This window comes from Ovis canadensis, chromosome 1, assembly GCF_042477335.2.
Source record: "Ovis canadensis isolate MfBH-ARS-UI-01 breed Bighorn chromosome 1, ARS-UI_OviCan_v2, whole genome shotgun sequence".
Classification (NCBI taxonomy): Eukaryota; Metazoa; Chordata; class Mammalia; order Artiodactyla; family Bovidae; genus Ovis; species Ovis canadensis.
Window position 1 is genome coordinate 232,950,475 of NC_091245.1, and position 25,885 is coordinate 232,976,359.

Below are 25,885 nucleotides of genomic sequence, written 5' to 3' on the forward strand. Positions count from 1 at the left end.
ATCAGTGGGCTAGCAGTGTCCCAGAACTCAATTAGGTTGTAATTAAATGTATTAAACAATGTCTTGTGTTCAGCTTCAGTGAAAGGAATTAAGGCTTTGCTTTTAATGGCTATAAAACTCTACTTAGCTAAATAATGGAATAAGATGAATTCCCTACAGTCAAATCTGGATTTAGTAAGATCTGGAAGGTTACATGGTACACTGTCACTGCAGATGAAAACATCTCTGCACCCCCAATATTACAGTTATTAATAGTATGCTGAATGATCTTTTAAATTTTCTTTGATAAAAAGAAAAATCCAACCACAAAAATCAGAGTTTGAAAGAAATCAATGTCTATAGCCTCACAAAAGTATGGTATAAACAATATCCCATGGTAAAAATAATTATGTAAATGTCATTTTTAATATATTGTCAAAAGTATATTGAAAATACAATTTTTCCTTATTAGAAAATAATCTTTGAATATAAATGTTTTTAAATGTTTCATCTCATTGACATGACATAATTATATATATAATTATAATTATATATATATATGGCAATTTAGATAATTTCCAGTGACAGGTAAGACCTAAATTACAGGAACCAGAAACCTAATTATTTCAAATTGAATAATCTTGTTAACTAGTCACTCATTTTAAGGGAACAAAAGCAATGGCTTTAAAATTTTTTCTTATATTAATAGTTCTGTTATAATTTCCATTAAATGATATCAGAGTTCTTCTATATCACAAAGACTGCAAAAGCTGGGCATTTATTTTTTTATCAAATGCAAAAAATACGCATGCTTTGCCTAATCCCTATAGGTTTTTGTGGGGATCTGTGAGATTCTTACACTACAACAGTCAGCCTACAATTTACTCATCACTCTTCAATTTGGACCAAAAGAAAAAAAAATACAATTTAGAAAAAAATTCTCAATTTCATACCTTATGGTAGATGTGGGTGGTATATTATAGAGTAGTTTTTCTCTGTGTTATTCATGCCCTCAAATATTTGACAGGATATAGACTTTAGCAACTCACCAATTTCTTGTGTTTGTCATCTCTCTCTTATTTTAGGGGCTGGAAGGTTGTGTGTATAAGAGAAGAGGGTTTGGGCATTAGAATTCCAGCTCACAGGTTCTGAGGCATGTAGGAGAAACCGCCATGCCATGATTTTCCTTTGTTTATGGAGCATCAAGTAAGAAGGCTGTCTTCAGGGATGGCAGGGGGGAGTGACACCAAACGCTGCCTTCACTGTTACTATTTTTCTGCTGTCCACACCCCATCTTTTTGTAAAGGTTAAGATCTTAAGACATGGGCAAGAGTGACAGGAAAGCATTTCATTTTTAGATTAGGAATATCTCCTTTCTTGAGTTTGATTGTATTTTTATTCTATTCAAGACAATGTCTAACAAATACTAACCCTTGAAAATATATATTAATATGCTTTCTGAAATTTTTTAATATTGGGTAAGTTTGTGTTTGCACATCTCTCTTGCACAATCAGTCTCTTGCTCTATTTCACATACACACACACACACACATAATTTCCCCATTGGCATACCCATCTGAAAACAAAACAAAAAGAACAGTGTGATGGTTTTAGAGAATTCATCAGGTCCCCTCAGTTCATCCCAGCAAAATTCATGGAAAGAGTTGTCTACATTTTGAGTCTCCATTTCTTCATCACTCTTTACCTACCCAACTTATTTCATTCTGGCTTTCACTCTCATCATTCCATTAAATCAGCCCTTATCAAGGTCACCAATAACCTGCACAATAAACTCTGTCTGAAAAAAGCCATTTGCCAGCTTCCGTTTTCATCTTCCTCTGTCTGTCAGTAGCAGCTGACCTTGCTAACCACACTCTTCTTTTTAAGCACACCCTCCTTGACACATCCTTCTCTGGCTTCTGTGACACCTTTCACCTGTGTCACAGAAGAGGAGACCTTCAGGGAAGGCCCTATCCCACCTCCATTGTTGGTTGCTCCTTCTCTACCAGACATGTAGGTCTCCCAGTTCCATGGTGTTAATACGGCCGTACACAAAGACATATTAAATGTGTATCTCCAGTCCAGCCAGAGAAGGCAATGGCACCCCACTCCAGTACTCTTGCCTGGAGAATCCCATGGACGGAGGAGCCTGGTGGGCTGCAGTCCATGGTGTCGCTAGGAGTCGAACACAACTGAACGACTTCACCTTCACTTTTCACTTTCATGCACTGGAGAAGGAAATGGCAACCCACTCCAGTGTTCTTGCCTGGAGAATCCCAGGGACGGGGGAACCTGGTGGGCTGCTGTCTATGGGGTCTCACAGAGCTGGACACGACTGAAGTGACTTAGCAGCAGCAGCCAGTCCAGCTCTTGATTATTTATCCAGCTTTCTACTCAACATCTCCACTTATATGTCTAAGAAGTACAAAGAATAAGGTGACATAAGGACCAAGTGACATTCCCATCTCTATTGATGAGAGAACTTGGTTAACTTTTCTCAGAGAGAAGAAACTCAAGTGAATTCTTGAGACACAGCCATTGTACAATATTCTCAAATTTAGGACAAATATCAGGGTCAAGAACATTTCAAATCATTGTGAATGTATGTGTATTTATGCTGAAATACCTCTCTGCCACTTGATCATCTCACATGCACCTGACACCTCTGAAATTCTTGTCCTAAAGCTCTTTCCTGAAACTCACAGTCCTCTCCACTCTCCCTTGTTTTTGCTCCGTCTCCCCTCAACTTTAGCTGTTAAGTTTCATGTATTTCTCAGACTATTATTTGATGGTTCAACTCTTCAAACTCTGTGTGCCTAAAGTAACCATTAACCCCACTCTTCCAATGATCTCAGCATCAAACCTCTCAACATAATTTCTCCTCACTCTTATTCATGAGACAAAAATAGTGAATACTGATTCCATCCTAAAGGACTCCTCTCAAATGATGTGGTTTTATATCAGTCAGGAATTTTAAACACATGTGAGAATAAAATGTTAGACTTATGGAGAAAGATCTAATTCTTTATTCCCTTTCTTATAGCCAGTGATTGTTTCTGTCATCACAATTATTTTAAAAGCATCTGGGATTTAATGCTTTAAAGGAACTCAGTCTGCCAGATTCAGACGTAGTATTCCAAATGGTATTTATTCAGTGTTCCACATTCTCCTCCTCATCTCATGACCACCCAAAAAGAATACTCAGTCTGTAAAATGATAGGGAGTGTCCTTTCAACTCTTCTCATATTGCAGCCTTGTTCATAGAAGAAATTTCCATCTCTTCTCTCACAAATTCATAACTCATTTTTTCTTAGTGGAACAGAAATGCCTAATTTCTTACTTACTGGTAAGAGCCTAATATTCACGGAGTCACCTTTTGCTACTAGGTGGTGTCACTGTGCTCTCAGTTGCCACGTGTCCTGCTTGCCCTTGGGGGAAGTGGCTCTCTAGTTGGCAGCACCCTTAAGCAGCAACATGACCGTGTTTTCAGCCTATTGTCCCCACTTTCTGAAGGGGTATAGGCCCAGCCATTTTCAATTCAGGGAAGGAGAACGTAAGATGCTCCAAGTTGGCCTCAGGCCTAAGCTCTATTCTTGGATACAAGCTTACCAGGAACCCTACTTTAGGAGTTATCTATACTTGGCCAAGTTAATAAAGCACTGCTTCCTGTTTCATGTGGTTATCAACCATTGGGCATCTACACTGCCAGTAAGAGTCCCTGGGAGGAAAAGGGGTGAAAGGCCCCAAACTCCTAACATAATAATCAAAGCTTGAGACTGAAAGCACCATTTCAGTTGTATCAGTTTACTGTTACAGCCATACCAATTACAGCAAATTTACCCATTTGTTGTCTTATGGTTCTGTAGGTGCCTGGTTCCGTTGACTCTCTACTTAGGCCTCGCAGAGCTGAAATCAATGTACAGGCAGAGCTGCCTTCCTTTGGGGAGGCTGTCTGCATGAATCCACTTCCAAACTCATTCAGGTGGTTGGCAGAATTTAATTCCATAAGGTGGTAGGGCTGACATCCCTATTCCCTTGTTGGCTAACATTTGGCAGTTGTTCTCAGCCCCTAGAGGCCACCCATATTTCTTATCTCAGGCTCCCTTCTTCTGTCTTCAAAACAACAGTGTCAGATAGAAACCTTCTCATACTTTGAAGCTCTCTAACCTCCCTTTTGCCTCACATTTTCACTGCTTCATCCTTTTCCCTTCCTTTTCTCTTAAGAGTGCAGGTGATTTAATTGGATGCACTTGAATGATCCAGGATAATCATCCTACTTTAAGATCAGGTGATTAGTAATCTTAATTCCATCTGCAAAGTCCATTCACAGAAGTATCTAGGTTAGTGTTTGGTTGAATAACTGAGGAGGGAGGATACGTTTAGAATTATCCCTGCCACACAGTGCATCTATGTTTCAATTACAACTCGCAGTACCTTTCACACCCTCAGGTTGGACTAAATTTTTACTTTTGCCCCAATCTCTAGGCATTAAATTTTGTTCATTAAAGTTCCTCTGCCCAAAGGTCAGCCCCTATCTAGCTGTCTAACTGTGTATCATTGGGCAAGTCCCTAAACCTCTCTCAGTCTCTCTTTCTTTGTATATAATAGAGATTTCCTATTTTACAGTATTATTCCAAGTTAAATGAAAATGTATTGCATAAATTTTAAAAACTGTCAAATGAAGTACAAATGTTCATTGTATTACCTTGTGTTCTAAAAATATTTTAAAAGTAGAGTGGAAATTTTTTTAAAAGTGATAGAAGAAAGCTAAGAACAATAACTTAGTGTTAATCTAAACTAGTATTTTTTTGTTTTGATATGCTGATTTCTAAATTTAATCAGAACTGAAATCAGAAAATGTGGGCTAGAGTTTACTCCTTAGCTGGATGACCTTGATTACATCATTAATTTCTTTAGGTCTTTTTTTATCCCCTCATCTATGAAATTAATATGTTTAACAAAAGGACCTCCAATGTCCCAATCAAGTCTGAAATTCTATGCATTTACTTTATGCACTTTCTTCAAGGTGTACTAAGAATCAGAGTTGTGAGAAGCAATCTGTTTATAGCCAGCTCTTCATAAGATGACTGTAAAAAGGCCTGAGACAAGTTCATGATATTGGGACTAGAAATCTCTTCTAGATAACTTGAAATATGTCTCCAAATCCCAACAGGTCTTTCTGTCCTTTATCATTATAATCAAACTTTACTTTAGCACCTGATTCCAAAATATTTAGCTAATGAACAGTTTTGGTTTAACAATTCATATTATTTAATTGACTAGATATTATTATGTTTTAGAAGGATAGTAAACATGTAGCACCAATAAAAAAGTTGTCCTTAAATACTGATTCTAAAAAAGAAATCAAGCAGGAACATTAATTTATCATTTGTAATTCAAAATTTCTGCATTAAGTAATAGCTCAACTGATAAAATTTGCCTTTTCACTCCCTATGAATTCTGTTTTTGTTTCAAACAAACTGTAAAGATTAAGCTACATGTCTTCAGTTGTTGTCTCGAGTCACTAATGCATGCATTCAATTTGCTGAGTGTTTTCCTATTCTGTGTCTCAATCTGGAATAAAAACTATCTGTATAAATTTAGTTTTGAACTTTAAAAGAGCAACATGTTCCTCAAGCTCCCCTTTGTTGCGTTTTCAAACAATAGGACTCTTGTCTCCATTACAGTGCTGGTGAAGAACTAGAAGAGAATAGGATTGTGAATTTTCAAGTCCCTTTGCATCTGAGAGTCATCTCGAAGAGCCCTGTTCCTTACAGGAGCTGGTCTAGAAGCGGGGAAATGACAACGTGGGCAGAGTGGAGCACAGGTCCTTGTCATATTTGTGCTAGTGCTTCTTAAGGGGTAAAAATGAATGAGTTGGACCACACTGTGGTGGTCAACCAGCCTTCATTTAAAGAAAATAATTTTCTTTGCATGGTAACCTTCTAGGTTGTTGGAGCTGGCTGAGATTGAAGTCTCAGGAGATGAATGTCGCATGCAGTGTGTGAAGCTATAATGGGTTGCACGTGTGTGATGGTTTCAGCCCAATGGATCAGGAGCAGTATTGCAGTGGAAATATTAGGCTAAGCAAGGCAGGAACACTGATGGGATCACATGCTCCACTTGCAGTTTCTTATCCAGAAGATGGCAGTTTTACTGAGAGATTAGACATAGCCAAGACAGAGAAAGAATGGAGAAAAGAAGTCAAGAGAACAGCTGGGACTGTAAAAAAGAGGAAGAGAAATAAGGTAGCAAGAAAATAACAGTACTTGAATTTGTTCTTGTAGTTTCAAGAAAGAAAAAAAAAAGGAGACAGAGGCAAAACATAAGATAAGGACTAGACATGAATTTGAGCAAACTCTGGGAGATAGTGGAAGACAGAGGAGCCTGGCATGTTACAGTCCTTAGGGTTGCAAACAGTCAGATATGACTTAGTGACTGAACAACAATGACAACAATAAAAGGATAAGGAATTTGTTGTTTCAGTGATTATTCATTCAACAAATTGAACACCAGATTTGTGCTCAGCACCGAGCTAGTGTTGAAGATATAACAGTAGACAGACACTCCTTGCCCTTGAGGAGCTTATATATAGTCTTCTGGGAAGGTCAGTCTCAGAAGTGCATTCAGGCACTCTTTATATGCCTAGCCTTGCTTGGAGAGAAACTCAGTTGACCAGGTGAGTCCTCCAAGTCCTCAAAGAAAGTGTTCTTGTGAGTAATGGGCACTCCTCCCCTGTGCATAGGCCACTCCTGTTAGGCCTGCCTCACCAGAGTCTTCAACTGCAGACAGAAGCTACAGTTTGAGGAAGCATTTTTCAATTTTCACAGTTTGGAAGACTATTGGCAAACCACAGTTCGTGGCTATGTCTACTAGCAGACTTGATTATGTCAGGGAAAGGGAAATTATAGGGTGATATACACATCATCCTGGGCTTCCCTGATAGCTCAGTTGGTAAAGAATTCGCTTGCAATGTAGGAGACCTTAGTTCGATTCCTGGGTTGGGAAGATCTACTGGAGAAGGGATAGGCTACCCACTCCAGTATTTTTGGACTTCCCTTGTGGCTCAGCTGGTAAAGAATCCATCTGCAATGTGGGAGACCTATGTCTGTTCCCTAAGTTGGAAAGATCCCCTGGAGAAGGGAAGGGCTACCCACTCAGCATTTTGGCCTGGAGAATTCCATGGACTGAGTCACAAAGAGTTGGATACAACTGAGCGACTTTCACTTTCATACATCATCCTTAAAAGGAGTTGGAATAGTTTTGTAGAATAGTCAAAGTATCTAGTCCTCTGATACAAGGATGACTGAGCCCAAAGCAGGACAAAATTGGGAAGTAAGCTTTGGTGGTCAGCTCCTGGTGCTACTCTCCAAACACAACCTTTCAACCATCTTGATTGAGTGCCATGTGGTTAGTTGTCCTGGATCAGACAACCTTCCTACAACTCCAGCCTTATTTGTCCTATATCTCAGTTCCAGATCTTACCAGCCAATAGGAAGCTTCAATAAATTTACTCATCCTGCCCTGTCACTAGCAGACACCTGGCTCAGAGTAAGAGCTCCCTTTACCGGGTGACATCGATCTGTCTGTGGGCTAAGTGAGCTAGCCATGGGGACTTAGATGCTCAGTCAAGACCAGGGAAAGGGTACGGGCTTTAGGCTCCACTCAGTTCTTGGCTTATTCTAAAAATTCATAAATCTACTGGGGAAGGTTCTGACGTGTTCAATGAGAGAAAAGGCAGAGGCATCTGAGGCCAGTTCTGGAAGCTTCTCATTCTCTACTCATGAAACATCACTACTTAAATCTTTCGAATAGAAATTCTAACAGTTTAGAAGGAAATTCTGACTTGACTTGAAATGTGTTTTTCATTCTAAAACTGGGAAAGCATACCTCATCTGTAATCATTTTTTGTCAGATCCCCTCCGCATCAAAAAGTGTGGCTTTTTTGACCGATCCCTGGATGAAAAGTGCTTTGAGTTTGAAGCCCATCCCCCATTCCTTTTCTTTCACCATTTTGCCTAAAGTCTCCCCAAGAACCATTAAAGGGGCAAAACATCTGCTCCTCCTTCACTGGACTTCCAGTGATGGACTCAAAGGAGGGTGGCTGAAAGAATCCCAAGGTCATTTATCTTTCTCTATTCACTGCTTGTTCAGGAAATAAACTTTTGCTTTTTTATTGAGTTTTTTTTTTTTTTGGTCTTTTTCTCAAATGAAAAGATAGGAAATGGACATTTGAAATACTACTTAGGGCTTATGCTTACAAATAATTTCAATATTTATCTACATGTATATGTTTAATTTATTTAGAGATTATTTTAACCATGACTTTGGGGTGTTTTACCATTTCCAAGGTATTTCATACACACATTCTCAGCTGACCCTTAGATTAGCTCTATAGGAGCAGCTCCATTATTACCCTTTTTCTTCTCTCCAGAAGAAAGAAAATGTTCACAGACATGTTGCCTGGACTGTGCCAATCACTCAAAAATGTTTTATATACGTTCATTCAAATGTGTATTCTCCCATATAACTCTTACAACAGCGCTGTAAAGCCCTATTTGTATATGTATGTTTCTATAAGCTGAGTGACCCAGCAGGGAAACCAGGACCCAAAGCCCTATGCTTTGGTTTATTGGACCTCAGATTCCAGTGCTCTTGCTCTTCCTCCGGCCTTCCCCACTGAGGGCCTGTCTGGTCTTGTTTGTTCTGGCCCTTGGGATTATTTCCTCTCCAAACAGCACTAACCTCTGTCCGCACAAACAGCTGGCTTCATTCCCAGTCATGGTCATAGAGGGTCTGCTTGGGAGCCACCTTCAGCCAGTATGGCAGGTTCCCCCACTTAGTAAGGAGCTGGGCGGATTCTCCCCTTATAGCACTACCACCCTGGCCCCGCCTCCCAGGCCTGACGTGGAAGGATGCTGGTTGATGCCTCTCTTACCAAAGGCAGACGCTTTGCTGCTTTTACTGATACACAATTATTGCTCACTGCTGCCCCATCACCTCAGTCACATTTTTCTAAAGTCATTTCAGTCTGCCCCCACACCCAGGAACCGTAAGCCTGGGAACTCAGGATTTTAGAGTTCCTCCTTTATGTCATTCTCCCTGCTTCATTCTACTCAGTAAAAAGTAAACATTGTACCTTCACCCCCACGCACATCTCCTTCCTCACTCCCCTCCCACTTTTTTTTTTTTAAACCTAGAAGTGTTGACTCCAGTCAGGGTAGAAAGCAAGGGATGTTAAGGGGGAAAAAAAAATCAATGCAAGCCTCTGGCTATCAGTTAAACAAAACAGAATCAACTTCTGTGGACATCTGCTATTCTCAGGCTAAATTATGGTGTTAAAAGACTTGAAATTGAAGAAAGTATGTTACAAAAATCTGTCTTATAAGCAACACCTTTGTGATTCCAAAATCTGTAAAACATATTCTCTTATTTTTTTGTCTCATCCTCTAAAACTAGGAATAGTGTATAAGCTAACTAAGAAATTCATATAAAGCCCATCTGTATTAAAATGCAGTAGCCCATTTCAAAGCTATCACAAGTAAAGCCATTTCACAGTAATTTAAACCATTTTTAAACAAACTCTTGCAAATGTCAATTCTAGCCTTCACTGAACATTTCAACATGGTGCCCAGAGGGTGCTTTTCCAAACCTGACAACCATTTCCTATTTTTCAGGAACAAAGGGAGGGGTTTTAAAGAAAGCAAGGTCTCTCCCTTTCAGATGTAGAAATAATAATGAAAATGACTGTACAGTCCAAAGGGCTGGCTGGGAGACACATCCAAGAACAGACAGTGTGGACCTAATAGGTCATGACAGCTTAGATACAGAAGTTATCTCCCCTCAGTAGAGGTGGCCTCATTACCCACTTCTGGGTTAGTTCTGCTGCAGCAGCCATGAGTGATGAGGCCATCCTTATCTCACAGAGACGAAGACCATATTCTCCAACATTGTGACACGTTCTGTCTGTGTAACCACTTACAGCATGGATTTCATTCCCAGCTACACACGTGCCTCACACACACACACATATATGCACACAGCAGGAGAAGAAAAAACTGCCTGTCTGTAAGTGACGTTCAAAGATGAATGTGGCACTACTGACAGATTAAAAGAGAACTCTTCCCCCCAACACTGTAGGCACTTGAATGACTTTCAAGAAAACCAGCTTCCCTTCCTCTATTAAAATGATTTTCATACCGCTTAACTCCCTATGCCAAAACATTTTAGAAATGGCGGCAGTACATACTGAAAACCAAAAAGTGACACCCCTTGTCTGTGAAGGGGAAAGCAAGCATATTCCTTGTCTAGAAAGTCCCAGTGACTGGGTCGTCTCCGTCCCATGAGCCACCAGTGTCACAAAACTAACAAAACGCACATTCTCAGGTCAGTTCTTTTCTAAAGCAGGGCTCCTTGTGGGAGGCCCTGGTGACATGAAGACTGTTAAGGCTTAGCCCTGCTTAAATCAACTGATCATTCTATATTGTGCTTTCTCTTTTTTTGGTTTTAAATTATTTATTAAAAGACACAATGCCTGTTAGGGCAACCTCATCAGGATGGAGAACATGGATTCGGTGACTTGTGCATAAAATCTGCAACTCAAATGAAAACTGTGGGGAAACTTCAAACAGTGACAGAAGAGAAGAAACTAGAAGTGAGGTGTTCTCCTTTCAGATTTTAGTTCAGACGACAAGAAACCTTGTAAATATTTTGGTTATATTCTCCAAATGTTTTTTTTTTCTTACTTTCTCTTTAAAAGGTAAAATGCTTTTAGAAATCCCCTACTTGGCTTTCCTCATAAAAACACAGGGAACCCTGCTTAGGGTTAGTTTTGTCCCTCCTTTAGGAGGTGCATATGGGTTGGTTGGGAGGTAAAGAAGGGCTAGCCGGTCTCTTTTTCTTTGCTTTGATGGATCCCTCCCCTCATAAAACATAGCCCAGCTCATAATTATAATGCAAAACAGCATCCCCACAGCCTGCTTGGTGCATTTCAAATCTGAAGTTCCTTGAAGTTCTAAGGATTTTTAAATATTGATATTCATTAATTGTGTGGCTTTTTGTGACATAAATGCACATTACATACTTTCATGTGCTGGAAACAGCTAAAAATGCCATGTCACAAATGTTTACATGGCTGTTATGGAAAACGGTATCATGCTAATATATGTCTGCTTCTTAAATTCTGTTAGCAGTTGTAAGACAGTCAGATACCACCCGTGGGATCTTGTGCCCTCATGAAACACAATTACAATGAGAATATCTCATTATCTCATTGGCTTTAGCTTACTGCTCTGTTACCATGGTTTCAAATACACAGAGGAGTCTGAAACTAAGAGTGCTGCTAACAAAGAACATATCCTTGTACAATGACATCAGATCATGTTAGACAGAATAGACTTAATTAAATACCCCCTGATGGAGGCCAAAATACAGAAGTTGGGTCTACTTTTTAAAAGGGAAGCCAGCCATTTAAAAGCATTCTACTTAATTTACTTGGGGATTTCGTATTCCTTTCTGACAGCAACTACAATAATAAAAACAAACTGAACTCAGATCCCATTTAATATTCACTGCTGGTGATGAGAAGTTAAGGAAATGGGGAAGAAAAAGACAACTGTCAGAAGAGGATGATATAAAATGTGGTTTTCTTGGCTACTGAGCCAACAACCCCTCAGACTAAGCAACTGGCATAGTTCTAAGGGTGCAGACTACTGGACACCCTGCTTGTGACATGCCCACTGCAATTCAAAGCAGAGTTCCAGCCTTCTCAAATGAGTTCTAGTCCTGCCAGACACTTATTCATGCTCTTTTCTGACATGAGTGTCTAACTTCACAGAACTAGAACTGTATTTGTTATTTTTCATGATGGGAAACAAATTGATTTTATTAGAAAAGAAATCACAACTTCGGCCTCTTGGACTTCTGACTGCTGTGTAGCTTGCCATGATTTGATAAATTTCCAGCTCTTGTCTTACTCTGCACTGAGAAACGTGCCTCATGACTTCATCCAGTATGGTTTTTGTTTAAGCAAACCTTTAAAATATAGTCCAGTACAAGAAATCACTTAGGCCTCAGAGTTACCCGTGTGTTTATTTTCTCCCAAAGATCTAAAACAGTAGCTTCATTTTTCTATGTTGTAAAATTAATTACCCTGTAATTGAAATCTCCCTTGTTAATGTGAAGTTTATTCCTTCCCCCCAAACCCCGCCACCAACAGGAATCATAGCAGTAAAAAAAAAAAAAAATTAAATCACTTATAGGCCCTGGAGACTATCGGGTGACATAATGTGACAATAATGACATCCCTAGTGGTGTTAATTGATTTTGTCCTGGTAGAGGGTAATTTGACTTCTACAGTGACTGGCGAATCATGGACTTACTGATTGGTCTTCCTAGGTAGTATTACCATTAATGAACAGAAAACACACTTTCCTCTTTAAAAGATACTGGTAATTATGGGGAAGGGAAGATGGAAAGCCATAGGTTCTTAATCGTTTAAGGAGAGTTAATTCCAAGCTGTTTGCATTAAAAGGGGATATATGGCAAAGACTGTGAATTAGCAGTTCAGAGTCTCACTCCATAAAATCCAGCTGCTTTTATGCTACCTTAGGAAGATCTGTGAAAGAGTCAAATGATTTGTAAAGTGCGCCTTAACAGAAAAAAATAGCAATTGGCAGCCGCATGTGCTGTGTGATTAAAAGTGATACATCATCTGTCAAACTGGCTTACTTTATTGGTCTACATTCCTTTCTTTATGGCTTCTAATTGGTGTGATTTAAAAAATATTTTTAAATGAAAAACACATCTTATTCTAAACTGTGTGTAATAAGATATTCAGATAATTTTGATTTTCAGAGGAGCTGGAGAGATTTGGAAGTCATTCGTTTGAGAATCAAATAATTGAGTTTAGGTAAATAGAAATGATGTTACCCATATTAGTTAAAGGCAATATTATTATCCGTGTCACCAAGTTGAAAACTTTGGAGGCATCTCAACTCATTTCTCACTCAGTTCAGCTGCTTGTTAAGCCCCATTGATCCTCTCAGACCTGCTGATGTTCTGCCTGCAGGTACCAGTTCTACCAGAGCAGTTGTTTTTGGCTGGTATTCATGATGATGGGCCAGCATCCATGTCTACAAGCTGTTAAATATTTTGTGTATCAACTTGCATCCTACCATTTAAATATCTTTTGAATCCTCCCCTTTTAATGATGTACGACTGCCCTCAGTCAGATTTTTGTTTTCTCTAACCTAGACTCTAAGAATCGGTTTTAATTTTTTAGGGTGATTATCATCTGGTAATCCTTTTTTTTCTCTAGTAATAGACTTTCAACTGGACTTTTTAGCTCCAATCTCCCCCTACACTAATTCATGCTCTAAACACTAGTTTATATTTATATATTTATGCAAACTATTTTCTGTGTTTATGATTTAAAATATGTTTATATAAGCTTTTCAAAAGTAGAAGTATAGAGTACATATAGAAAAGTGCACAATTCATAAGTCTACCGTATTGTCTACAAATCATAAGTCTATTGTATTTAAAACTGTATTGTTTTAAAATAGGCTTCCCAGAAGCAGAATCCGAGATGGGAGTTTTTAATGTATGTGGTTTTTTGAGGGTATACATTCAGATGAAACTTGTAAGAGAACAAGTAAAGTAGAAGTGGCAGAAGCTGTAAAGAGCTGGGAAGGCTCTGAGATTTTGCCTTATCTGCTAGCTAACAAATTAGCCTGTCTCAGTGTCATGGATGCCAGCAAACTCTCAGGTCAGGGATAAAGGTGATAAATTACTGACAGCAATAGTAGCAGCCAGAGTAGCAGCTGGTTCTCTGAGCCATAATTCCCATAAGATGACACAAATAGGATCAGGTAATGCTGCACAGGTAGTGGTTTGTTGCAGGATAGGAAGCCAACTTTAGGGAAACTGAATCTTTTATAATGGGCAGTAACCTGTCTGACTCTGGAAGATGAGCACCCCCACCCCCCCGGGTCAGAAGGTGTCCAATATGCTACTAGGGAGGAGCAGAGGGCAATTACTAATAGCTCCAGTAAGAATGAAGTGGCTGAGCCAAAGCGGGAGTGACACAAGTTGTAGATGTGTCTGGTAGTGAAAGAAAAGTCCAGTGCTGTAAAGAACAATATTGCATAGAACCTAGAATGTTAGGTCCATGAATTAAGGTAAACTGGACATGGTCAAGCAGGAGATGTCAAAAGTGAACATCAGCATCTTAGGCATCAGTGAACTAAAATGGACAGGAATGGGTGAATTTAATTCAGATGACCATTATATCTATTACTGTTGGCAAGAATCCCTTAGAAGAAACAGAGTAGCCCTCATAGTCAATAAGAGTATCTGAAATGCAGTACTTGGGTGCAATCTCAAAAATTACAGAATAATCTCAGCTTGTTTCCAAGGAAAACCATTCAACATCACAGTAATACAAGTCTAATCCCCAACCACTGATGCTGAAGAAGCTGAAATTGACCAGTTCTGTGAAGACCTGCAACACCTTTCAGAACTAACACCAAAATAAGATGTCCTTTTCATCACAGGGTACTGGAATGCAAAAGTAGGAAGTCAAGAGATACCTGGAATAACAGGCAAGTTTGGCCTTGCAGTACAAAATGAAGCAGGGCAAAGGCTAACAGAGTTTTGTCAAGAGAACATGCTGGTCATAGCACACAACCTTTTCCATCAACACAAGGGACAACTTTACACATGGACATCACCAGATAGTCAATATTGAAATCAGATTGATTATGTTCTTTGCATTCAAAGATGGAGAAACTCTATAAAGTCAGTGAAAATAAGACCTGGAGCTGACAGTGGCTCAGATCATGAGCTCCTTATTGCAAAATTCAGGTTTAAACTGAAGAAGGTAGGGAAAAGCACTAGGCTGTTCAGGTATGATCTAAATCAAATCACTTATTATTATATAGTGGAGGTAATGAATAGATTCAAGAGATTAAATGTGGTAGACAGAGTGCCTGAAGAACTATGGACAGAGGAGCTTAGTAACATTGTACAGCAGGCAGTGACCAAAACCACCCCAAAGAAAATGAAATGCAAGAAGGCAAAGTGGTTGTCTGAGGAGGCTTTACAAATAGCTGAGGAAAGAAGAAAAGCAAAAGGCAAGGGAGGAAGGGAAAGATATACCAACTGAATGCAGATTTCCAGAGAATAGCAAGGGGAGATAAGAAAGCCTTCTTCAATGAATAATGCAAAGAAATAAAGGAAAACAATAGAATGGGAAAGACTAGCAATCTCTTCAAAAAAGTTGGAGATATCAAAGGAATATTTCTTGAAAGGATGGACACGACAAAGAACAGAAATGGTAAGGACCCAACAGAGTCAGAAGAGATTAAGAAGAGATAACAAGAATACACAGAAGAGCTATACAAGAAAGATCCTAATGACCCAGATGACCATGATGGTATGCTCATTCACATAGAGCCAGACATCCTGGAGAATGACGTGGGCCTTAGGAAGCATTACTGTTAATAAAGCTAGTGAAGGTGACAGAATTCCAACTGAGCTATTTCAAATCCTAAAAGATGATGCTCTTGAAGTGCTGCACTCAGTATGTCAGCAAATTTGGAAAAGTTAGCAGTGCCCACAGGACTGGAAAAAGTCAGTTTTCATTTCAATCCCAAGGAAAGGCAATGCCAAAGAATGTTCAAACTACTGAGTAATTGTACTCATTTTACATGCTAGCAAGGTAATGCTCAGAATGCTTCAAGCTAGACTTTATCAGTACATAAACTGAGAACTTCCAGATGTACAAGCTTGGTTTTGAAGAGGCAGAGGAACCAGAGATCAAATTACCAACATTCCTTGGATCATGGAGAAAGCAAAGGAGTGCCAGAAAAAACAGCTAGTTCATTGACTATGCTAAAGCCTTTGACTATGTGGATCACAACAAACTGGAAAATTCTTAAAGAGATGGGAATACCAGACCACCTTACCTGCCTCCTGAGAAATCTGTATGCAGGTCAAGAATCAACAGCTAGAATCCAACATGGAACAATTGTCTGACTCAAAATTGGGAAAGGAGTACCACTATGCTGTATATTGTCACCCTATGCTGTATATTGTCACCCTGATTATTTATATGCAGAGTACATCATGCAAAATACAAGGCTGGATGAATCACAAACTGGAATTAAGATTGCCGGGGAAGATATCAACCACCTCAGATATGCAGATGATACCACTCTAATGGCAGAAAGCAAAGAGGAACTAAAGAGCAACTAATTGATGAAAGTGAAAGAAGAGAGCAGAAAAGCTGGCGTGAAAGTCAACATTCAGAAAAACTAAGATCATGGCATCTAGTCACATCACTTCATGGCAAAGACAAGAGAAAAAGTGGAAGTGGTGACAGATTTTACATTTTTGGGCTCCAAAGTCACCACCGACAGTGACTGCAGCCATGAAATTAAAAGACGCTTGCTCCTTGGAAGAAAGCTTAGACAAATCTAGTCAGGATGTTAAAAAGCAGAGACATCACTTCACCAACAAAGGTCCGTATGTCAAAGCTGTAGTTTTTCTGGTAGTCATGTACAGATGTGAGAGTTGAACCATAAAGAAGGCTGAGCACTGAAGAATTGATGCTTTTGAATTGTGGTGCTGGGGAAGACTCTTGACAGTCCTGTGGACTGTAAGGACATCAGACCAGTCAGTCCTAAAAGGAAATCAACCCTGAGTATTCATTGGAAGGACTGATGCTGAAGCTGAAGCTCCAATACTTTGGCCACCTGATTTGAAGAACTGACTCACTGGAAAAGACCCTGATGCTGGGAAATACAGAAGGTAAAAGAAAAAGGGGGTGACAAGGATTAAGATGACTAGATAGCCTCAGGGATCCCAAGGATATGAATTTGAGCAAACAGAGGTAGTGGAAGACAGGAGCCTGGTGTGCTGCAGTCCACGGGGTCGCAGATACAACATAACTTAGCAACTGAAAAACAACAACGACCACCTGTCTGAACTTTGATCTGAAAGGAGATATTATATTTACATGTGTGTGTGCATATGCTCAGACACTCAGCTGTGTCTGACTCTTTGATACACCATTGACTGTAGTCCACCAGGCTCCTCTGTCCATAGGATTCTCCAGGCAAGAACTGCAACTGGAATGGGTTGCCATTTCCTCCTCCAGGGGATCTTCCCGACCCAGGGATCCAAACTGTATCTCTTGCATCTCTTGTACTGGCAGTTTATTATACTGGACAGTAAACAAACCTTCCCTTTATTCCAGGAAGATGCTATTTTTACCTTTCAAGGATAATTACTGTACAGACATCCTTGTAAGGATCATGTACAAAAAAGGCCGTCAGTACATCTGGTTCACAAGATCTGCAGGAATTTAAAGAACTTATGGGTAATTGTCTACCAAGATAGGGAGGCAGATACAGCTAAAACATAGCCTCATTGTGATCCCAAGGGACTTGGCCTTTTACACTTTCATATCATTCAACCTTTGGCTGCCATTCACCCTGATATGAAATTACAAACTTGGGATTATTTTCAAGGGAAGCCACTTCTTTTAATTCTCAGAATGAGGGTACAGCTGTGAGCTGTTAGTAACTGTCACTTATAGCAGCTGACTAAGCACAAATGGGAGAAGGCAATGGCACCCCACTCCAGTACTCTTGCCTGGAAAATCCCATGGACGGAGGAGCCTGGTGGGCTGCAGTCCCTGGGGTCGCTAAGAGTCAGACAAGACTGAGCGACTTCACTCACTTTTCACTTTCATGCATTGGAAAAGGAAATGGCAACCCACTCCAGTGTTCTTGCCTGGAGAATCCCAGGGACGGGGGAGCCTGGTGGGCTGCCGTCTCCGGGGTCGCACAGAGTTGGACACGACTGAAGCGACTTAGCAGTAGCAGCAAGCACAAATAGCAGCTGAGCAAAGGATACACTGAATAAAGGGGATCTGTGTGGGACACCAACAGTGTTTATTACATTGATTAATTCTCACAAAGTTAATATATTCCAGTAACCACAACACAGAATAAGAAACACAGCATTGCCAACCCCTAGGCATCACCTTTTATGCCTCTTCCAGGTTAAAACCAACCCGTGCCTCCCTAAATATAACTACTATCCCAACTTCTGACAACACTGATTGGTGCCTGTGCTTGAACCTTATACAGCTATACAGCTGAACAATGTGTGCCCCTTTATGTCTATGTCTGGTGTTTTTCACTCAACATTATTTTTGTAAGATTCATGAAAGTTGATGCATGCAGTTGTAGCTTATTTTCTTTGCTGTATAGTATTCCACTTTGTGCATATATCGCATTTTATCCTTTCTTCTGTTTATAAGCATTTAGTTCATTGTGGGTTTTTTTCTATTATGACTAAAGTTCTGTGATATTGACTTTATGTTCACATTTCTGTTGAATGTATATTTTGTTAGAGTGGACTTGTTGATTCATAAACTGTGTATATGCTTAGCTTTTGTCCCTGCTGTCAACCACTTTCCCTAATTTACACTGCCAGCCAGCAGTGTAGGAAAGTTTCATTTACTTTATGGCTTTGCCAACCTTCGGTCTTTGTTGTTTACATTTGAGCCATTTTGGTAGGCAAGTATGTAGTTGTCTCTCACTGTGTTTATAATTGGTATTCCTCTGATGATTCACAAAGCTGACCATTTTTTATACACTTGTTGGTCATTTATATACCCTTTTTTAAAGTGTTTGTTCCAAATGTATTGCTCATTTTTCTGTGTTGTCTTTTATTAGAGATTTTTTTTTGGAGCCTATCTTAAAATTGCAACATGTGTCCTCAACTTATAAATTTTAACACAAATTATATTTTTTACATTTCCTGAAAAAGAAAAGATCTTAGAATGCTTTAACTCCATTAACCTATCTTATCTTGTGTGATTCTAATATGGTATCATATTTTTGTGTGTGTGAAGAACTCTCCTTTTTTCTAAAGAACTTTTTTAATATATTTCTTTTAATGTGGGGTTTGATAGTGATAAATAATTTCAGTTTTGGTCTTATTTATTTTAATTGTATTTCAGCTTTTTCAGCAATGTTTATGAGATGAATTGGTGAATAAAATTCACCAATTTTAAGTATGTAATTTAGTAAAATTTGACAGATGTGTGAATTTGTGTAACCACTACAATGATCACAATATAAAACATTTCCATTTCCCTTGTGTCTTTCTGTAGTCAAGCCTCTGCTTACAACCCCACTCCCTAGCAACCATTGATCTCCTTTCTGTTCCTTAACTTTGCCTTTTGTAGGATTTCATTTTTATAGAATCATATCATATATAGTCTAGTATCTGCCTTCTTTCACTTAGCATAATGCTTTTGAGAGTCATCCATGTTATTGTATGTATCAATGGTATGTTCCCTTTTTGTATTGCTATGTATGAATAATTAATTAAAAACTATAATATGTGTATCATTAGTTTATTTTATTTATTATTTTATATACAATAATTTATGTATCCATATACCAACTGATAGACATTTGGATTATTTCTGAGTTTTGGCTATTATGAATGAAATTGCTATGACTTTCACCTGCAAGTTTTTTTTTCCTTTTCAAAAAAATGAACATATGCTTTTATCCCTCTTGGGTAAAAAAAAACACAGGAATGTAATTGTTGAGTTATATGGTACCTGTTACGTTTAAATTTCTAAGAAACTGCCAAACTACTCTCCAAAATGGCTGTACAATTTTGTTCTCCTATCAGCAGTATATGAGAGCTCCAGTTATTTTATATCCTTGCTCACACCTCACATTTTCAATCTTAAATTTTTAACATTCTAGTGAGTATGTAGTAGCACATCATTGTGATTTTAAATTCATTTCCCTAATGACTAATGAAGCCGAGAATCTTTTCATGTGTTTATTTGCCATTAGTATATCTTCTTGGTTAACGTATCTGTTCAAGTCGTTTGCCCATTTAAAAAATTGGGTTATTTCTCATTATTATGGCATTGTAAGAGTTTTTTTCTTAATGTATTCCAAATATAAGCTCTTTATCAGGTGTGAGTTTTGCAGATACATTCTCCAAGTCTGAGCTGCTTTTGCATTTTTCTAACAGTGTCATCTGAGAGCAAAAATTTCAGCTTTTTATGAAGCTCAATTTATTTTTCTTATTGTTTATATTTTGTTTCTTATTTAAGTAATTTCTGACCTTTGATTCAAGGACATCTGGATCTATAGATAGATAGACTCTGTGTCTATGAGTCTGTTGAGTTTTGTTTTTGTTTTTTTAGATTCCACATATAAACAAAATCACAAGGTATTTGTCCCTCTCTGTCTGACTTATTTCACTTAGCATAATACCCTGTAGACCCATTTGTGTTACTGTAAATGCAAGATTTCATAGTGTTTTTTTGTGTGTGTTTTTGTTTTTTTTTTTTTTTGTAGATGAATAGTAGTCCAGTGGGTGTATGTTTGTGTGTGTGTATACACTTAGGTCACTTCCATATCTTGGCTATTGTAATGATGCTACAGTGAACATAGGGGAGTATATTTCTTTTCGAATTAGTATTTTTGTTTTCTTAAATACTAAAAGTAGAATGGTTGGACAGTATGGTAATTCTACTTTTTAAAAATTATAGTTGATTTACAATATCATATTTATTTCAGGTGTAGGGCAAAGTGATTAAGTTAAATATTATATATATATTCTTTTTTGCTGATAGAGTCTATTTCTGTTTTATATATAAGTTCATTTGTGTCACTTTTTGGTAGTTTTATTTTTAAATTTTTGAGAAATCTCCATACTGTTTTTCATAGTGGCTTTATCAATTTTCATTGCTACCAACAGTGCATTAAGTTTCCCTTTTCCCCACATCCTCTCCAACACTGGTTTAGTCAGCCAGTCAGTTTGGTCACTCGGTCATGTCAGACTCTTTGTGACCCCATAGACTGCAGCATGGCAGGCTTCCCTGTCCATTGCCAACTCCTGGAACTTGCTCAGATTCATGTCCATTGAGTCGATGATGCCATCTAACCCTCTCATTCTCTGTCATCCCCTTCTCCTCCTGCCTTCAGTCTTTCCCAGCATCAGTGTCTCTTCTAATGAGTCAGCCCTTCCCATCATGTGGCCAAAGTTATTGGAGTTTCAGCTTCATCATCAGTCCTTCCAATGATTATTCAGGACTGATTTCCTTTCAGATTGACTGGTTTGATCTTCCTGCAGTCCAAGGGACTCTCAAGAGTCTTCTCTAACACTACAGTTCAAAAGCATCAATTCTTCTGCACTCAACTTTCTTTATGGTCCAACTCTCACAACCGTACATGACTACTGGAAAAAACATAGCTTTAACTAGATGGACTTTTGTCAGCAAAGTAACATCTCTGCTTTAAATATGCTGTCTAGGTTGGTCATAGCTTTTCTTCCAAGGAGCAAGTTCTTTTAATTTCGTGGCTTCAGTCACTGTCTGCAGTGATTTTGGAGCCCAGGAAAATAAAGTCTCTCACTGTTTCCATTGTTTCCCCATCTATATGTCATGAAGTGATGGGACCAGATGCCATGATTTTGGTTTTCTGAATGCTGAGTTTTAAGCCAGCTTTTTCACTCTCTTCTTTCACTTTCATCAAGAGGCTCTTTAGTTCCTCTCCATTTTCTGCCATAAGGGTGTTGCCATCTGCATATCTGAGGTTATTGATATCTCTCCTGGCAAACTTCATTCCAGCTTGTGCTTCATCCAGTCTGGCATTTTGCATGATGTACTCTGCATTTAAGTTAAATATGCAGGGTGACAATATACAGCCTTGATGTACTCCTTTCCCAGTTTTGAATCAGTTCGTTATTTCATGTCCAGTTCTAACTGTTTCTTCTTGACCTCCACACAGATAAGGAGGCAGGTAAGGTGGTCTGGTATTCCCATCTTTTTCAAAATTTTCCACAGTTTGTTGTGATTCACACAGTCAAAGGCTTTGGCATATTCAATAAAGCAGAAGTAGATATACTTCTGGAATTCTCTTGTTTTTTTCTATGATCCAATGGGTGTTGGCAATTTGATCTCTGGTTCCTCTGCCTTTTCTAAATCCAGCTTGAACATCTGGAAGTTGACAGTTCACGTACTGTTGAAGCCCTGCTTGGAGAATTTTGAGCATTACTTTGCTAGCATGTGAGATTACTGCAGTTGTGTGGTAGTTTGAACATTGCTTGGCATTGCCTTTCTTTGGAATGAAAACTGACCTTTTCCAGTCCTGTGGCCACTGCTGAGTTTTCCAAATTTGCTGGCATATAGACTGCAACACTTTAACAGCATCATCTTTTAGGATTTGAACAACTGGAATTCCTCCACCTCCAATAGCTTTGTTTGTTGTGATGCTTCCTAAGGTCCACTTGACTTCACATTTCAGGATGTCTGGCTTTAGGTGAGTGATCACACCACCGTGGGTATCTGGATCATGAAGATCTTTTTTGTATAGTTCTGTGTATTCTTGCCACCTCTTAATATCTTCTGTTTCTGTTAGGTCCATACCACTTCTTGTTGTCTTTTTGATGATAACCATTCTGACAGATATGAGGTGATATCTCATTGTGGGTTTGATATGCATTTTCCTGATGATTAACAATGTTGAGCATCCTTTTAAGCATCTATGTATCATTTGTATGTCTTCTTTGAAAAATATCTATTCAAGGATTCTGTTCATTTAAAAATTAGATCGTTTGTTTGCTATTGAGTTGTATATGTCCTTTATATATTTTGGATATTAACCCTTTTGAGATCTATATCATTTGCAAATATTTTCTCTCATTGAGTAGTTTACCTTTTCCTTTTGTTGATTGTTTCTTTTGTTGTACAGATTATTTTTAGTTTGATGTTGATTTTTGCTTTTCTTGCCCTAGCTCTGAAGAGAGATCCAAGGAAATAATATTAGGACTGATGTCAAAGAGTTTACTAGCTATTTCTTTTAGGACTTTAATGATTTGGGGGTTTTATATTTATCTCTTTAATCAATTTTCATTTTATTTTTGTGTGTGTGTAAGAAAGTGGTCAATTTCAATCTTCTGCTTGTAGTTGTCCAGTTTTCCAATACCATTTGTTGAAGAAACTATCTTTTCCCCACTGTATATTCTTGGCTTATTTATAATAAATAAACTGACCATATATGTGTGGGCTTATTTCTGGACTCTCTATTTTTTCCATTGATCTCTATGTCTTTCTTGCCAGTGCCATACTGTTTGACTATTATAGCTTTGTAATATAGTTTGAAATAAGGGCACTTGATATCTCCAACTTTATCCTTCTTTTTCAAGATTACTTTGTCTATTCAGGATCTTTTGTGGTCACATACTAATTTTAGGATTACTTGTTCTAGTTCTGTTACAAATGCCACTGGTATTTTGATAGGAATTGCACTGAATCTATAGATTGCTTTAAGTAGTACAGACATTGTAACAATGTTAATTCTTTCAATCCATGAGCACAGAATGGTTTCCCTCAGCTATTATCTTCTCACACATTCTTCTTGGGTTACAATTACATGTATATTAAATATATTCAGTAAGCCTCATATGACTCCTTTTCTCTATATTTTCTAGTAGTCATACTACTTCAAGTTGCACACTTTTTTGCTAATTTATATTTTAGATCTCTAATTTTCTCTTCAGCTAAGTTTTAAGGTCTAAAGTACCTACTTGATTCTTTTAAAAGTTGATTCCATATCACTGATAAAATAGTCATTTCTTTTCAGTTATTTTAAATTCCAGATTACCTATAGCTTTGTTTTTACTTTTCTGTTTTTGCCTTTTGTTTTTATCCTTGCTATATGAGATAATTTTTGACTGAGTTGGGTATGATAAATTGTAGAGGCTATAGATGAACTTATCTTCCTCCAGAAAATTTTCTTTAGCATTTAGCAGGAATCAGAAGCGTGTAACTTTAACCTATTGAATGATTGATTTGATAGGACTGAGTTTCAGTCATTTTAAAACTAGGTAGTTTGTTTTTTTATTATAGAATTTTAAGAGTTGTTTGTGTATTTTGGGTATCAGTCCTTTATAAAATATATGTTTTGTGAGTGTCTTCTCCTAATCTTTGCTTGTTTTTTCATTTTCTTAACTGTGTCTTTCACAGAGTAAAGTTAATAATTTCAGTGAAGTCCAGCTGATCACTTTCATAAATCATGATTTTTTGGTATCACATCTGAAAACATTATCCCTAAACCCAAGGTCAGGTAGACTTTCTACTCTGTTATCTTCAAAAATCTCTTAGATTTGTGTTTTAAATTTAGGGCCATGTTTCTGCTTAGTTTTTAAAATTCTCTACCTACCCATCTTGTGAATCATCAAATAACCTTGATAAGATACAATTATTTTCACCTCTCTGCCATTCCCTTCTCTCCAGAATCTTGATCCCTCAAATCTTAACTGCCTTGGTATCCCTGAACTCCAATTTTTGTCTCTCCAACACAATAAGATTCCTGAAAGCTATGCTTAATTTATTTGTCTTTCAGCATCTGTTTTTCTCTCTCCACCCAAGATATTTATGAACTGCAAGTTCCTTGAGGGAAAAAGAAATGTAGAACATTGTGTTTACCTCAACAGTTTCCCTTCTTTCTGACACTGGTTCTTCAAGTCCTGGTAATTCGGTAGCTCTACAGTCTGTTCACAAAGTTTTTTAAAATGTTAAATCTATCTTTTCTAGTTCTTGACAAAAAGTTTGGTCTGCTGTGAGCCAGTTTTCCAAAACTGGAAAGTACTGTTTAAAAACTCAGTTCACACATATCTTCTTTGCCTAATATCCTTTGAAGGCTCCCCACTGCCCACAGATCTGGTATACATGGAATAGCACTGCCTATTATGCTCTTTACACTCAGTCTCTTGCCTGTATTTCTGGGCCCAATAACCACCTCAGGTGTGCTATTGTCAAGCAATATTATAATTCTCAATGTTTTCTTATGTGTTATGGGCTTTGCCTGTGTTCTTCCTTTTACCCACAAGAACATTTTTCTTATGTTCGTTCAAATTACCTAATTGCTCATCTTTCTACCCTAAATCAAATGTCACCTTTTCTGGAAAACATTCTCTGACCTCTCTTTCTAGGTAGAATTAACACTTCGTTCAGTCACATTCTCACTGATTATTTTACAAACCCCAATCATGGTACTTCTCACATTTGTTGTTGTTTTTGTTGTTGCTGAGTTGCTAAGTTGTGTCCAACTCTACAACTCGCTGGACTGCATGTGATTAAACGTTTGTGTCTCTATCTTTTTCTTTAGACTGTGAGGATTACTATCATTAGTGCATGGCAGGACATGAAATTGGAGGAAGAAATGGCAACATACTCCAATATTCTTGCCTTGGAAATCCCATGGACAGAGGAACCTGGCGAGCTACAGTCTGTGGGGTCACAAAAGAGTCCATCACAACTTAGGAATTAAATAACTACAAGGACATGGAATATAATAGGAGTTTAACAGATAACTGTTAAATGAATAAAGTATATGAATTCTAATAAATATATTAAATCATCTGGTTTATCTCACTATAGTTTCTCACTTTCTTATGTTTTCTTCACATATGTCTCAGCAATAAAGTTACTTCATTCATCTAATTATTTCTTTCATTGACTCATTCATCATTTACTGATCATCAAGTGTGTCAGGCACTTTTCTAGGAAACTCAGTAATGAATAAGATAGAATCAATTATTGCCCTCATGCAGCTTCTAATCTAGAGGTGTTAAGCGTTTCTTTTGAAAACATGCTTCTCGTGTTGTTTGGCAGAAAGTAGTTTCAGCCAGAATGCTTCTTTCTTGGATTTTTTCTTTGCTCTTTGATCTAGATCTGTTAAACTAAATGTCATTATTTACAGCATTCCACTCTTAACTATTATTGCATCCTATGCCATGGAAAACAGGACTCACACACTGAGACTTCTCATCTCTAAGAACAATGAAAATATTT

General features: G+C 38.1%; 1 protein-coding gene across 4 annotated transcripts in view; it reads left to right on the forward strand.

The window, feature by feature from the left end:
- LOC138424570 (uncharacterized) overlaps positions 1-25,885 on the forward strand; it is a 404,438-nt gene that overhangs the window by 161,945 nt on the left and 216,608 nt on the right. For 2 of the 4 annotated variants that reach the window (XR_011250868.1, XM_070289414.1), the window contains one exon: positions 25,200-25,534. The exons of 1 other annotated variant lie outside the window; for it this stretch is intronic. The gene's annotated coding sequence lies outside the window, so the exon portion shown is untranslated. Of the gene's footprint in view, positions 1-25,199; positions 25,535-25,885 lie in introns of those variants that run through there. One more of the 4 variants, XR_011250869.1, reaches the window with a different exon arrangement.